General features: G+C 40.5%; 1 long non-coding RNA gene across 3 annotated transcripts in view; it reads right to left on the bottom strand.

Moving 5' to 3' along the window:
- Window positions 1-8,223: 8,223 nt before the first annotated feature.
- The window catches only part of LOC128852673 (uncharacterized), a 150,258-nt gene continuing 143,761 nt past the window's right edge, over window positions 8,224-14,720 (bottom strand). For all 3 annotated transcript variants that reach the window (XR_008450642.1, XR_008450641.1, XR_008450643.1), the window contains one exon: window positions 8,224-9,690. This is a non-coding gene — a long non-coding RNA (uncharacterized LOC128852673). The remainder of the gene's footprint in view (window positions 9,691-14,720) is intronic.

Genomic DNA, 14,720 nt, shown 5'->3' with positions numbered 1-14,720 from the left:
AGATCTGCTGCTAACATATACTGTGTTTTTTCTCCATGCTTGAAGTACTTGTCTTGAGGCAGAGAAATAGGTAACAATCCCCAGATCTGAAAGTGTTTCAAACCTACAATCTTCACTTCTTGATAGGGTTCCTAATCACTGGGCTATTCCAATGTGGGAAAAGCCTCCACCCCTCCTTTGAAAGCATTTTGCTTTGCATAAAAATGCACCAGGCCAGAGGGAAAGAGAAGGAAGGAACTAAGACTATTTAGTTTAGTGATGACGCTTGCCAGAGCCCAGAGCTCAAGTGTCCCAGTCAGTGCTCAGATTTAATCATGTTCTCACCCACTCACTCTTTGCCGGATAAAAAGCTTTAAGCATTCTACACAAAAAAAGGAACGCTTTCAACATCCCCTTTCCACCCGAGATGGCAATTAGAGGAGAGGAGTCTACTCAGGTGGAGTAGAGAAAAATAGAGGTTTGTAGCCACTAAGTAATGAGAATGAGCTATTTCAACAGAAACTACCATAGCAGCTCAGGTGACAGCAAGCTCTGCCTGAGAAGGCCTCAGTAAAAAGGGCAAGACTTCCCACTGCGTGCATTGACTATACAGCAAAGGAAACCCAGCTCTTGTAGCAGAGATCCTGGCTCTGCGAGTAAGAACGTTCCTCCCCCTTTGGCTGGTATTTTTGTTAAAGTGTTTCCACCCCATCTCGCAGCACTGTTGTCTGTCCTCTCCAACCACACACACGCAGACCCTCTGCTGCTCACCCCTGCCTGTACCAGGCCACCACAGAAATCTACTGATGGAGATGGAAACAAAACCAGTCAAAATCTTACTTGTCCCTTGTTGTATATTTGTTGTATTCTTACAAAAGATTTCAAATTAATTTTGACTTTTTTTTTTTAAAGAAAATAACCCTATAGTCAGTTTCCCCCATGAAACACTTGAGCCCATGAGTCTGAGAGCATTGCCCTTCATTCCCGACTCCTCCAATTCCCCTCCCTCTGCAAAATTACAATTTCCTTAAATATATATTGCACCAGCAGGCCCAGGGAGTGTGTTCCAGATAAAACAGATGAGAAGAAATAAGTGCTATTTTAGAAGGATCAGCTGCTAAATACATTCCAGTAGAGGTGTCAAACAGATTTTTATGAAGAGAGCTAATCACATTTATAATTAGGGTCTTCAGGCTGACTTTAGGGAGTTACAGTAAAAAGTTATGCTTGACCAAAAGCAGATATCCTACATACATCAGTAGGTTTATAAAAAGATCGAGAGAGGAATTTAGACCAGATGGAGCAACTGTTTTTTCTAGTTTAACAGTACCATTTAGTTAAGAAACAAATGATTGTTGATACATCTACAAAGCAGATACTGACAAATTCCCTGAGAAAAGCAGCAGAAGTGCCACAAAATTGTTCCAGAGTTAAGTAGGTTTGAAAAGTGTTATAACGGATTTTACCCCTGCAATGGACAGCGAACATTTTTTATACTCCTAACTTGCCCGTTTCTAAAACAACTGATTCAATAGTATGATTTCCTACATGGAGATATTTAAGTAGAAAGATTAGAAAAAACCTAGCAGTACTGATAGATCATACCAGTATAGTTGATAGATCTATAATTTATAGAGTTGATTGTAGTTATTATCTAGTTTTACAGTTTATTAGAGAAGGTACTTGTGACTTATCATATCTTTGTATATACCAGCTCACAGGTTATGAAAAAAGCTAACCCTGTAAGGGAGAAACTAATTATTCTAAGTAAACCACTTAAATTTGTATAAACAGTGTTTCATATGGTTAACTGTTTGCCGGTTAATGGTTTTGTGCTGATTTACACTTATACTTTTAAGCTATTGAACTTGCACACACCCTCAGTTCACAACCGAGTGTGAAATTCTACTCAGCCTGGAATCAGCAGAGGTTTTCTAGCAGTCCTTAAGGCAGGCAGAATTTCTCCTGTGACCAAAAAGCCCCAAAGCTTCCAAATTCTAATTCCATATAAATAAGAAAATACAAGCAACAGTTGTACAGTTCATGACAATTTGGGGAGGGGCTTGGCTATACCTTGGAGAAAACTACAGGCATTTTTGTTTTCTGTCTGTGCTGAGAAGGTTCAGCTGACCAAATGCGAAGAGGTAATGCGAGATGAGTCAGTAGTGAAAAGGTAAAAACAGGAAACTTTGAACACACATCCTTTTAGATGCCTACAAAATGGAACAGAGGAGGTTTTGGCCACTACAGACACAGTTACTTTGAGATGGTGCCTCTCAAGGTAATAAGAACACAGGGAGTTTAATCAGCACAACTGTCTGATCAGTCATCTCCTGTTTTACCCAAGAAAACGCTGCATTTCACTGATGGGTAAGGTGTGTGTACTTCTACTTTGTATGCATTATTTACACAGTAAAGACTTGTCTGTGTCTTTTTCCAAGAAAATAATGGAATAATATTCTAAAATTAACTAGAAAAATTTGAAAAAATCCTCCACATTAGTAAGAAAACAAAGGAAAATGAAAAGTTCTATATGTAAAAGAACAAGCAGAGCATTTCTGAAAATTCTTAGATCTGTTCTGATAGAGCATCACAGATGAAGCAAATGCAATAATTTACTCCTACCACCCATTTCCTTAGCTCTGTGTTGGAATGCACAGGTCCTCAGCCTAGTCTGCTCACTAACCTGAGTACCAGCAGTTTGAGGTAGTGAGTTTCACACCTCCATCTTGAAAATGATTATTGCATAACAGCGTTATTTCATCATCCCTTATATGTTAAACTCTTTTGTGCAACGTTATCCCAGTGCTTTTATTGCAGACATGAAAAAAAAGACAGGCATATTTCTGAGAAATCTCTTTTGATGTATTTTGTAATAGTTTAATTCTGGAAAAGCAGAAAATGTTGTGTGCTGTAGAACAGATAAAAGGAAGCTTTGCTCACCACACCCCCATCCCAAGCTGTCCTTAGGAATGCAAGTACACACAGTTCTGGAAGTGCAATCATCATCATCTTGCTCATTACTTGGCACCTTCAGGGCTAAATCACAAACCTTTACACCTCAAATTAAATACCCCAGCAAGCAGCTGTAGTGTGTTCATATCCGCTGCCGGCCAGATGCAGGCAGAGTAGGAGGCAAAGCACAGCAAACAGTGGGCTACATATGCACGCCTGCTCAAAAGCAAGTTAAAGATTGGCTAGAGACTAATCTGCTTCATAGGCTGAGAAATTGGTTTGGGGAGAAGCTGAACTACAGGTGCTCAAGTCTCTTAAATAAAAAATGACCTTAACTCTGGCAGTACTATTAGCAGGATTCAATACAGTGTAGGAAAGCATGGGAAACAGTATCCTGTATCCTGGCATTCCTGAAGTCAGGGTTCATTGTGTGTAGTAGGACAGATATTTTTCCCCCTGGAGTGGTGGCTGAGGGCTTTTGTTTATAACTACAAAATTAGAGACAGAATGGACTACACGTGTTATCTGTAACACCTAGTTATTTTGGGATGAAACGTACAATGGACTTAATCAAATATCAGCAAAAAGGTGATAAGATGCTTTATATTCTATTAGTGATAAATTCTATTAGCAATAAGTAATGAGAATATTAGAAATGAGGCAGTTATAGAAGTCAGCTCTGTATCAAGCCAGAGAAAAATTGATTTTGGTTAAACAGGACAACAAATGAAGCAGGTCTCCAAAGGTTTCAATTTCAGAAGGGCAAACTGGTGTAGTCATGTCAGCTGGACTGAGGAGCTGGTAGGTGGAGTAGGAAAAAAAGAAACGGAAGAACGTACTCTAGGTCTAAATGGAGGCACTACTTCCTCAAGAACTGTGTTACATGTGAAAACAGAAAAAACATATAGGAAACCCCGCTTTTGTTTGCTAATCAGCCCTTAGCAGCACAGGGATGAAGTCAATGGCTAACAGAGGAGCTGTGTTAAGCTTCGCAAGGGATATTAAAATAGACAAAGATATTTTTTCATTTGTGGTTACATAAATAAAAAAAGAAAAAGGAATACAGTAGACGTTAAGGATAATGCAGGCATATTCCCAACATCAAATTGACATCATAGAATGGTTTGGGTTGAAAGGGACCTCAAAGCCCATCCAATTCCAATGCCTCTGCCACGGGCAGGGACACCTCCCACTGGATCAGGTTGGAAGGGCAATACTGAACATGGAGTGAAAGGGAAGTAGCTCATAGGAACGATGTCAGAGAATGAAAACCAAGTGAAGTAGAAACAAGAATATCGGGTGTAGCTCTAAACTCCAGGAAACTAAATTAACCTCCACTCCAACTCAGAGCTCTAGAATGTGAGAGCACAACACCAGCAAAAACTTTCTACCAAAATTACCCAAAACAAAACTGGCACAAAATGAATGAACACTATTTAAGACTGGAAATATAACATCTGAGATAGAGACTTCATCGTCCTGATTCCAGTAACAGCCAAAGCCTAATGGTGAGCCAAAAGTGACAAGGCACAGAATCAAAAGATTTTTAAAAAATACAGCCTGGGATTATTTAAAGTAGACCACAATTTTCTGTAATTTAGAACAACAACAAATCCTAGTGTTCTGGGCTAAAAGAGCATCATTGTTGTCATCTCTCAACATTAAGAAGGCTGTGCTGAAATGCAGAGACTATGGATCACCAGGGTACAGCAGCTGGTGTAACTTCCAATAGAGACCAGATAAAGTAACAGCATTATGTAAAGCACTGGGAAATGCTCACATGGAAAATTGCATACAGCCTAGTCACCCGCATTCAAGAGATTAACTAGAGCTAAAACAGTTGGAAAAGAATGACCTCTAGGAAGATCAGGCAATGGAAAGCCTACTTTATGAAACAATGTTAAAGAAGTATTTATTTGTTTAGTCTACTACAACAAAAGCTGAGAGAGGACAGAATTGCTGTCTAACTGTGTTAGTTACTAAGTGGAGATGGAGGGAAAAATATGACTATTTAGCTTAAAAAAGAGTTTTGGCACAAGACCAACTGGATTTAACTGGGCATGAATAAACTAAGTTTGAAATTAGAAGACTGTTCTCAACCAAGGGGCACTGGTGATGAGTCTCTATGATAGCTGGAGCAGGGGTTGTTGTTGTTAAGTGTAGGGTGGTAGCTTGCTGGTTTTGTCTCTAACCCAAGTCTCTGCCAATGGCAAATGGCTCGCCAGCAACACAGGGAAGCAATCATGTTCTCTAACAGGCATTCTTGGGGAACGGTGGGAATAAATCACACGACTTGCTAAGATGAAGTACAAGACACTTAGAAAGATAACTACTTGACACAATGGTTGCAGTCAGGAGGGGAGAACTCAGCAGCCCAGGAAGTGCCATCCTCTTCTAATCATAGAATCATTTGGTTGGAAAAGACCTTTGAGATCATCAAGTCCAACTATACCTGTCCACTACTAAAGCATATCCCTGAGCATCTCATCTGCCCACCTTTTAAATGCTTCCAGGAATGGGGACTCAACCATCCCACTGGGCAGCCTCTGCCAGTGCCAGACAGCCCCTTCTGTGAAGAAATTTTTCCCAAAGTCCAACCTAAACCACTCCCAGCGCAGCTTGAGGCCATTTCCTCACATTCCATTCACTTACTACTTGGGAGAGGAGATCAGCACCCACCTCACCACAACCTCCTTTCAGGCAGACATAGGTAGTGATAAAATATCCCCTTAGCTTTCTCCAGGCTAAGCAACCCCAGTTCCCACAGCCACCTCTCACAGTGCTTGTTCTCCAGCCCCATTGCCCTTCTCTGGACACACTCCAGCACCTCAATGTCCTTCCTGTACTGGTGGGCTCAAAACCAAACACAGTATTTGAGGTGCAGCCTCACCAGTGCCGAGTACAGGGGAACGATCACTTCCCTCATCCTGCTGGCCACAACGCCTTGCGGTGGAGAAGTTGGTAAACAGTATTAAATCTTGCACAATCAAATGATTAAATAACATTTCGATGATAGAAAGAACTGGGCAATACCAATAGTTAGTCAACAGTTTAAAACCTGTGTATTTCTCCTCCCAGCACTTAAGAAACACCAGTTTGTTTTTTTCACAAAGTAAATCACAAATCAACCAGTTCGAGCCAACCACACCACGCAAAGAAAACACTACAAAACTTCCTTCTGGAAAAGAAAATCATCCTGACAAGCTATTACTTTCTCCTGTGGAAAACAAGTTATTAGCAAAATCCATAAAATCTCAAGATGAACAAATCACCTTTTAAACCTTTGAAGAAAGTAATCCTGCCACAAATAATTCTTCTTTAGAATGAAATACCACACCACAAGATACATAAGCAACAAACAACCTAAAGGCAACTTCAATATCAAACATAAAATCCTCTGTTTTAAAGGAAAATAGCTCTTTCAAAAGAAAGTTTGCTTTCAGTAGCAAAGGGAATAACATTCAATCCAGAAAAGACTTAAGTTGATGATGATTTGTGAAAAGATTTTTGTTGATGTATACTTTAAAAAGGTCTGAAAGAATTTAATGTGGCAACAAAAATTCTTCAGAGAAAAAATAAAAATCAGCAATTTAATTTCTGCTTAGTCACTGACCTGCCTGCAGTCCTCCTGCTGCCGAGGATTCAGTGAGAGTGCAACCAGTCCCGCACCAATCCAGCCACAGCTCAGCATCTATGCTTTCCTCTCCATCTCATTCCAGAAGCAAAACCAACAGCTCTTGCTTCTCTCTTCTCAGGCAACCAAACTACGGACTACCAGCACAAAAGACTCTGGGCAGCCCTTCTTTCCCTTTTAAAGAAGACCCTGGTGTTACGAGGGTTGATTTGTCCCATCTGAGCAGGTTAAATCACACAGGTTATCTCAATTTGGCCACTTAGCAGAGTTCAGTGCCCACAGCTGGGGGTGGAAGCTGGTGGCCCAGCAGGATTCCCTGAAGTGGGTGAAAAGCCTGGGAGGCGCTTACAGGGGCTGCACCTGGGCATTTCACACCTCCAGCTGGCTTTCCTCTCAGAAATAACCAAAGAAGGGAATACACAAGTCCTTCCGCTCTTTAGAAGCCCTGGGTATCTCCACCAGAGCCTTTTGACCCTCACTGCAGAGGAGCTGAGGCAATGGTGCTACTTCTTCTGAGGGGAGACATCAGGGAACTTTCTAGAACCCACGGAGAGGGGTGTTGCTGCTGGGACATGGATCTGCAGGTCCTGGTGGAGAAAGTCAGTCTGGCTCTATTAGGCTCCCGCTGCCTTGGGCATCGTGTGTGAGCTTGGGCAAGTGAGGTGACACTGTATTTTCACAGAATCACAGAATGGTTTGGCTTGGAAGTGACCTCAAAGTCCAACCAGTTCCAAACCCCCCTGCCATGGGCAGGGACACCTCCCACTGGATCAGGGCACACAAAGCGCCATCCAACCTGGCCTGGAACACCTCCAGGGAGGGACATCCATGACCGCTCTGGGCAACCTGTGCCAGGGCCTCCCCACCCTCATAAGAAAAATTTTCTTCCTAAGATCTCAACTCAATCTCCCCTCTTCCAGCTTAAAGCCATTCCCCCTCATCCTATCCCTGCACTCCCTGATCAAGAGCCCCTCCCTCCAGCTCCCCAGGAAATCTCCTGTATTTTATTGCATTATAGATCAGAATAGCAAATAATCCATAAGGCTTATGATACGTATCCAAAGATCAACACCGTATCTGAAACGAAGGATTCACCCTGTTCACTGATCCTGTTTTGGAAAACTACAATAATCTCCCTGGCAAGAGAAACAATTGGTCTTGGGCTCCCGTGCTTCTGAGCAATGTTCCTGAGTGTGTAATTCCTGATATCTCTATTATACATTATACAGGGACATGTGCTCCTGCCCACGGCACATCGGCTGTAAATGTGATAATAGTCCTGACCTTTTCATTCCAGTCTGAAGCACTGGGACTGGAGATGTAACTCTGTTAGGAAAAAAAGAGCAGATTAGTCTTCATGCACTCTTCAGGAGTTGCTCTTTTTCTGAGCTGGGCCAAGTTCTTCTTATTAAAAATGCCTGGACAGCCAGTACCACATCATTCCTCATGCGCTAGAAAGGAACCATGTGGTGGTGGAAGCTTTCAGATGCAACTGAATTAAAACATATACTTGGTTATTCAGAGAAAGATGCTATTGAGGCCACCCAGTCTGTACTTCAATTGTTAAACCCCGTATTAGAGAAGATTTTACAGTGGGTGTAGAAAAACTACACAAAGCAGAAAATGCACTGTTTTAACAATGTATTGAGTTCCTACTGATATTTTAAATCATGAGCAGCAGGTCCCAGTTGTACACATTCATTAATCTCGTGTCTTCCTTGGAATGTATAGCTTGCTATTTCACTTTTCTAAATAGTAACCACAGCTGAAGTCAGTAGCAGAGATAAGTGATAGAAATGTAAGAGGGGAAGTTCTGGGGCTTGGACATGAATGTTTTATTAAAGCGTGGAGAAAGCACTCATGACAGAACTAGGCAAACACAGGTGACAAACACAAATAGTCAGACCACGTGAAGTAAAGAAAAATTTGATAGTTGAAAGGTCTAACATGATGGGGTTTTTTAACTGGGTGAACAGCTTTTTACTTTTTTTTATTTTATTTTTATTTTCCCCAAAAGAAAAGCAACTTTGCTTTCTTCTCCTGGACTTTTATATAAGTTGATGGACTGTTACACTCAAAACCTTTCCCTTTTGGCTATTCAACAATCAAGGGAATAAAAAGGTTGTCCTGTCTCCATAGTACTTATTAGTTTACTAATGACTTTTAACACAAAATATGAAGAACATGCAGTTCATGAAACCTCCAAAGGACACAAGAAACAGTAGGTTAATAAGGGTGCGAGCTTGTAAAATCTATGCTTATTCTGCAAACAAATGTGATGTTTTCAGATCTGTCAGCTGCGTTTAGTAACAGAGATACAGATTCCCTGTAAATGCAAGCAGGGAGAGACTGACAACTCATCTACATACAGAGTTGTGCCGATCTGACTAAAGGCTTGAATGCACATGGAATTATTCAAGAATAAAAGCAGCATTCTTACTGAATAATTCCTTCTGCAGACATGGTTGTTCTAGAATAAAAACCAGAAAAAGGTAATCATATTATGCGGTAAGCATCTGTATGTAGAATATTTTTGTAGGACTTTTACCATTAAATTCAGGTCCTGCCTCAGCGTGAAATATTTTTCCAGCACAGTAACATCTTAAACTTGAATTTTTAAAAGCCTCTTCATTCAAAATTCTGGGAATCCCTTCAAGGACTTTTTTTTTCCCTGTGGAAACCAATTTGTCTTCATTTGATTGAGAACAGATTTTAAACACATGAAGTCACTGTAGATTTCCTGTACTTCCCTTACAAATTTCACGTAATCCAGAGTCTTACCTGAGCTCAAGCCTCTGAAATCTGCAGTTATGTGTGGCTTGAACCCATGTCCTCTCCTTCTGGGGACATACTGAGTTGTTTGTTTTCCAGTGTCAATTCCACGGTTCCCTAGGGTGAGCATTTGTGGTCCTTTTGTTTACTTATTCCCACATTCTTCCTTCTCTGTGTAAGAAAGCGCACCTCCCAGCTGTCTGTGCAACAGCAGCCTCTGCTCAGACGTCTGTATGAACTGCCAGGAGGATCTGGGATCACACACAAGTTCCAATTGTCTTCTGGTGTAAACAGAGCAGAAAGTGTTGTTTTGTGATGGACATCCACAATATGAAAGCTTGTACAAGAAACTGCAAAAGAGGTGATAGAATAAATGATTTGCTTTGGCTAGAGTGAACTAAAAAATTCAGCATCAAATCCTGCATAACAGATAGACCAAAGCATTCTAAAAATAATCTATTTCCTTCCTCTATTAAAAGCACTGAAATGTCCTACCTTCTCCGTCCCCACCCCTCAATCAGCTATATTTGAATTGATTACTAAAAAAAAGGCAAAAAATTCAAAGATGGAATTATAGGAGACCTGAATACACACTTCTTCATCCGCTTTCACTGTGTAAGTTTGCCTTACTGCTATATTGTTCAATATAGGTTTACTGGTGCCAGCTCTAAGGCACAGTCAGAGTGGATTAAATTAACTATTAAATTAAGAAGCTCCATAGACAGAACAGTCTTGGGCCACTGGTCTTACCCTTTTCAAAAGTGAAAAGTAGAGATGATATGGTTAGTAAAATATAGACGTAATTTTAATGTTTCTTCACTGGTAATTGTTGATGCTTGAGAATTTTCTACAGAGGAAAAACTCAAGACAAGTGGAGATTGTGCAGGTCAAGCACAGCCTGTTCTGTAGAGTCTGCTCCTACAACTAATCTTCTAAGCAGACAGCAGCAATGGAAAATCCTTTTAGTGTAGGTGCTGTCCGGCTATAGAACTACAAAACCTTAGGTCTAGGGATTAGCATCATTTTTAGGAATGATGGAGGGAAGCCTGTATCCAAGGCTTCACTAATCATAAAAGTAGTAATGTGTCAGCCTTTTAGTCTGATCCCCTTGTGCAATAGTCAGGCATGACAGCGTTTTGGTTTTAGGTGTCTTGAATATACCATGATTACTGGTCTGTCTGTGATTTTGTAAACTGGCATGAAACAGCTTTTGAACAAGGGAATGAGCAGAGACAAAATAAAGACATATTAATTAAGTAAAATCATCAACTTTTGGCCTTGCAAGCTGCTTAGCGTGGAGGAAAGGCTTTGTTTCTGCCTTTCCAATGATAAAAAAATACTTGTTTCCTTGCTTTGGTAGGACTTGCTACCACATAAAGGTCTGAGACAAACACCCAGATTACTGGAGAGCAGAAGGGGAATCAACAGGAAAACATTTGTGAGGCCATGGCCATCAGACCATGGGTCAGACTTAGGATCAGTGGGGCCCACGGCCAGGCTGGAGACTGGCACTCCCATGGTCTGGCTCAGACAAGGACTGAAGGTGCTCCGGGGCCTGTGGGCAGGGGTTGAGACAGAACTTAAGTGAAGGTAGTGACGGTCATGAAGATGTGTGAGAGCTCTGAGGGCCCTGACTGCCACCGAGCACTATCACCAACTGTTGTTTTGTGGGCCATTCAAAAGTCATTTGGTGTTCAGAAATTTTACCTTCTTCCATTTGAAGAATTCCTACAGCTGAAACAGTCGTTTCAGAGTTGCCATGTTTTCTGGAAAGATTATTAGAGCACAGTTGTATCTCTCCTGTATATTATTTAGACCTGCCATACTACTGCCACCAAGTCATATCATCAGTGAAAGAGAAATGCAAAATGCAAATTACTATGCATGGATGTGTAATTCTGAGTATGTCCAGAACTCTAAATTTAAGAAAATCATCCCAGGGACAACCCTTCAGTAAAGTTTCACCACAACAAAAAAAATGTCAAGTGTCAAAGTTCAGTCTGAAACTTCTTATTGCTTTCAAACGGAATAACTTACTGATTGACATGCATCGGCGATTCTCTGAAGTTACGGGTTAGTCTTACAGCAGAAGGGTGTGAATTTTATGCTATTTACAGTGTTTCAGTTTGGACCCATGCTCAAGATTATTCACTGAAGGAAACTGAGAGTATATAACAAGCGTTCTGCTTGTAGCGAATTTTTAAAGTAGTTAATATTGGCTTATTTTGTGTAAATAAACAAGAACTGAGAAATCTAAGGGTAAGCAGAGGTCAGATTTTGTCATGCAGGGTCTGTTTCTAAAAGGCCTCTTCTCTCAAATAGCACCTTAAACAGAATGCACAAAAATGAAAGTTTTAGTCAATTAAGTTTGTTTAGATGACATTATGGGGGATAAGCCCAAATTCAGCAAGTGTTATCCTAGTGTTCAGAGACCTTGTACTTAGGCAATCAGCCAGAATCCATCACCATGGCTTCACAACAATCAAGGTCTTGACAAGTTTTATGTCTAAAGAAAACCAGTTAGTCAATTAACGGTTGAAGATTTCAAAACATCTTTTTGTTAGTATGACACCAATTCAAAAGATAAAAGACCAAGCAACTCTTTTCAATGTTTTTCTGTTCTTTTCTCCAAATCTTCTGAGGAGGAGGAATGAAAAAAAAAATCCAACACTAAATCCTGCTAGAACACATAATAGTTAACTGGTAGCCAGTCGTTTAGAGTAACTCTGCCATTAGCAATTGGTACATTTCCTCTAAAACAGAAAGAAACTTTCAATAGAATTTACCATTTCAGAATTGAGTCTTCTCTTTAATTGGATGTCACCATTTAATTTGGAATGCAATAGTTTTTCTTTTATTGCATTCTGATCCATGCCAGCTTTGACAGAGAGAGCGAGCAACATAATGCTCATATGGCATGCTAAGAGCCACACTCTGTTGTGGCTTTGCACTTCAGAGACCCTAAATTCTACAAAATTTGTTCATTAAAAGGCTTCATTACAGCAGTCGCTGTGGTAGAGGTAATGCAATAATTGAAGGAGACACAATTGCTTTTTGCAAAACCTGGTTTTGAACTCTATGAAGGGAGTTCTTGTCTTGTTTTCAAGACACTGCCTGCCCCAATTTCTCTTCATATTCGTTAGCTAGCTCAATCAAACATAGCTGTGCTTAACATAGAAGTTCCTTCATGGAATTCTGTGGCCCTGGTAATACAGAAAGCCAAACTGCATCATCACAGAGGTTTCTCTCATTCTAAAATCTAACAAGGTATCTTTTTCTATAGAAAATATATGGTTCTGATTTCTAACGCTGCTCAGAACTCACTGCCATAAAAATCCACAAAGCAGCCTCTAAATATTATAATGAGGCTCACAACAGACATCATGTAAGTACCTGCACACACACTGCCTTATAGATTTGCTTTGCTTACAACGTTGACCCCCCTAAGCACCCACCTGGATGCCTTCTAGAACAGCCAAGGATTTAGGGTGTGTGGTTAAGAACCTCTTAAAGAAAATGTGGTCCCAGTACGTGCCTGCCCAACCCCGCTGACATCAGCAAGTTCATGAAAGAACATAAACTGTTTGCTGGAGGCAAGTTCAGTGCTTTTTCTTAGTCGCCTAAATTTGGGAAAATATCCCTATTACAATTAGTGTTAAAACAGAAACCAGTGCTAACATGTTGCTGGACTCCACTTTCTACCTGGAATTCTGCTATCCTACTGTTCTCACAAGCAGCGCTGTCTTCCAAAATGCCACTGTTTACTTGGTACCCAAGAGTTTCAGCTATACAGATGACCTGGAATACAGGATTTAGATGTTCAAATGCAGAGGGTGTAACATCTGCAGACCTTAACTTGGGTTTAAGGATAATCTACGTAGAAGTTCAAGATCCAAAGCCAGACAAAAAGAGTATTGTGCCTGAGTTTCAACATCAGTCTTGAAAATCCTTTGACCTAAAGCTGCCCAGGATCCCTCCGCTGCAGACCACCTTTTTAAAAAAAATAGTTTCAGACCATCTTGCTTCCTTTATCAGAGAGCAGAATGAGCAAACTCATTCTCCTGTTGCAAAACATTGCATAGACTTTCGCCTCTTCCACACAGAGAATCAACTTCTGTCCTTTAACTGCATCCATCCAAATAATTTTATACCCCTCTTTCACTTCTTTCTGTCTTGTTTCAGTAATTGTTGTACCGAAAGGCATCTGCATTGATGAAGCATCTTTCAGCAGCCATCAACTTTCTGAATGTTTAAATTGTTCATCCAGGGTTCAGTCATGAAGATCAAAAAGTCTCTTCACTCGTAGCATGGTAGCAGCTTTCTCAGTAGGGAGACACCAATGCATTACACAGCGCCATCATTTTCAGAGAAACAACCTCAAAGCATCAGCCAGAATTCGTGAGTTGCATTTAAACAGATTCCCCAAACATTACGGAGTCTATGGTAGAGGGCAGATTAGGGACAGCTTGTAAGGGAACCAAGAAATTATATGTCCTTAGTCCTTTTGTCCTTGTTAACATGAATAGTGGTTACTCAAGTCCATGGAGATGACTTCAACTCTTTGGGTTAAAGGTCTGTCTTTCCACAAAGTTACTATTACTCCATCAGCCTGGCTGATAGCCTCTCCACCTCGTAGTGCTAGAAAGGGACTTTCTTCTATGCATAAATTGCATTAAATTAACCATTGCTGGCAGGTGGGTGGTGAAATTGTATATTTTTAGTGAAGCCAGCAGTTGGGATTTTCAAGGTTACTCTTCTTTTAGTTTCAACAGGAATATCAGTGAAAGAATGTACATCCTGAAACATTCTGCCTTTGCATTTTCTTTTTGGCCAGAAACCAAATTGCTGTCAAAAGGTGCAGCTCGTCAAGAGAGAAAGCTTTTGTTGTGCTTAATTTCAAAGTTATAAAACATAAAACTGTGAAACTGTGGTAATAACATTTCAGCCAACTTAAGCAGAGATGCAATATATTATCAAATGTTTCCTGAAGCAATGAGGATTCAGAGTGTGGTTTCCTCTTCTTGCCTTTTCTTTTTGCCCCAGCTGTAAATTTTTTTGGTGAAAAAATAAACTTATTAATCCTTTTATTTTCAAGGATATGTTTTCATTAACTCAGGTCTAGAGCTATTTGAAAAACAGGAGAAAACATTGATCACTCTTTTCATCTGATGAGTTGAAACGTTGCTGGAAATATCAACATTTCAACATGTGAAACATTTTCATTAACTTCACCAATGTCAACAGAGACTGACTCTGTGAAAAGTCAGAGGTGGTAGATCTATGCCCAGCAGCCACAGTATATTGGAAAACTAAATCAGCTTGGTAAATCTGTCCCCAATCCACAGGACAGAATTGAGTTGCAAGCATTAGAGTTGTCCCC

Source organism: Cuculus canorus, chromosome 7 (genome assembly GCF_017976375.1).
Source record: "Cuculus canorus isolate bCucCan1 chromosome 7, bCucCan1.pri, whole genome shotgun sequence".
Taxonomy (NCBI): Eukaryota; Metazoa; Chordata; class Aves; order Cuculiformes; family Cuculidae; genus Cuculus; species Cuculus canorus.
The sequence above is the reverse complement of the archived record's forward strand: the minus strand, read 5'-3'. Positions and strand labels throughout refer to the sequence as shown.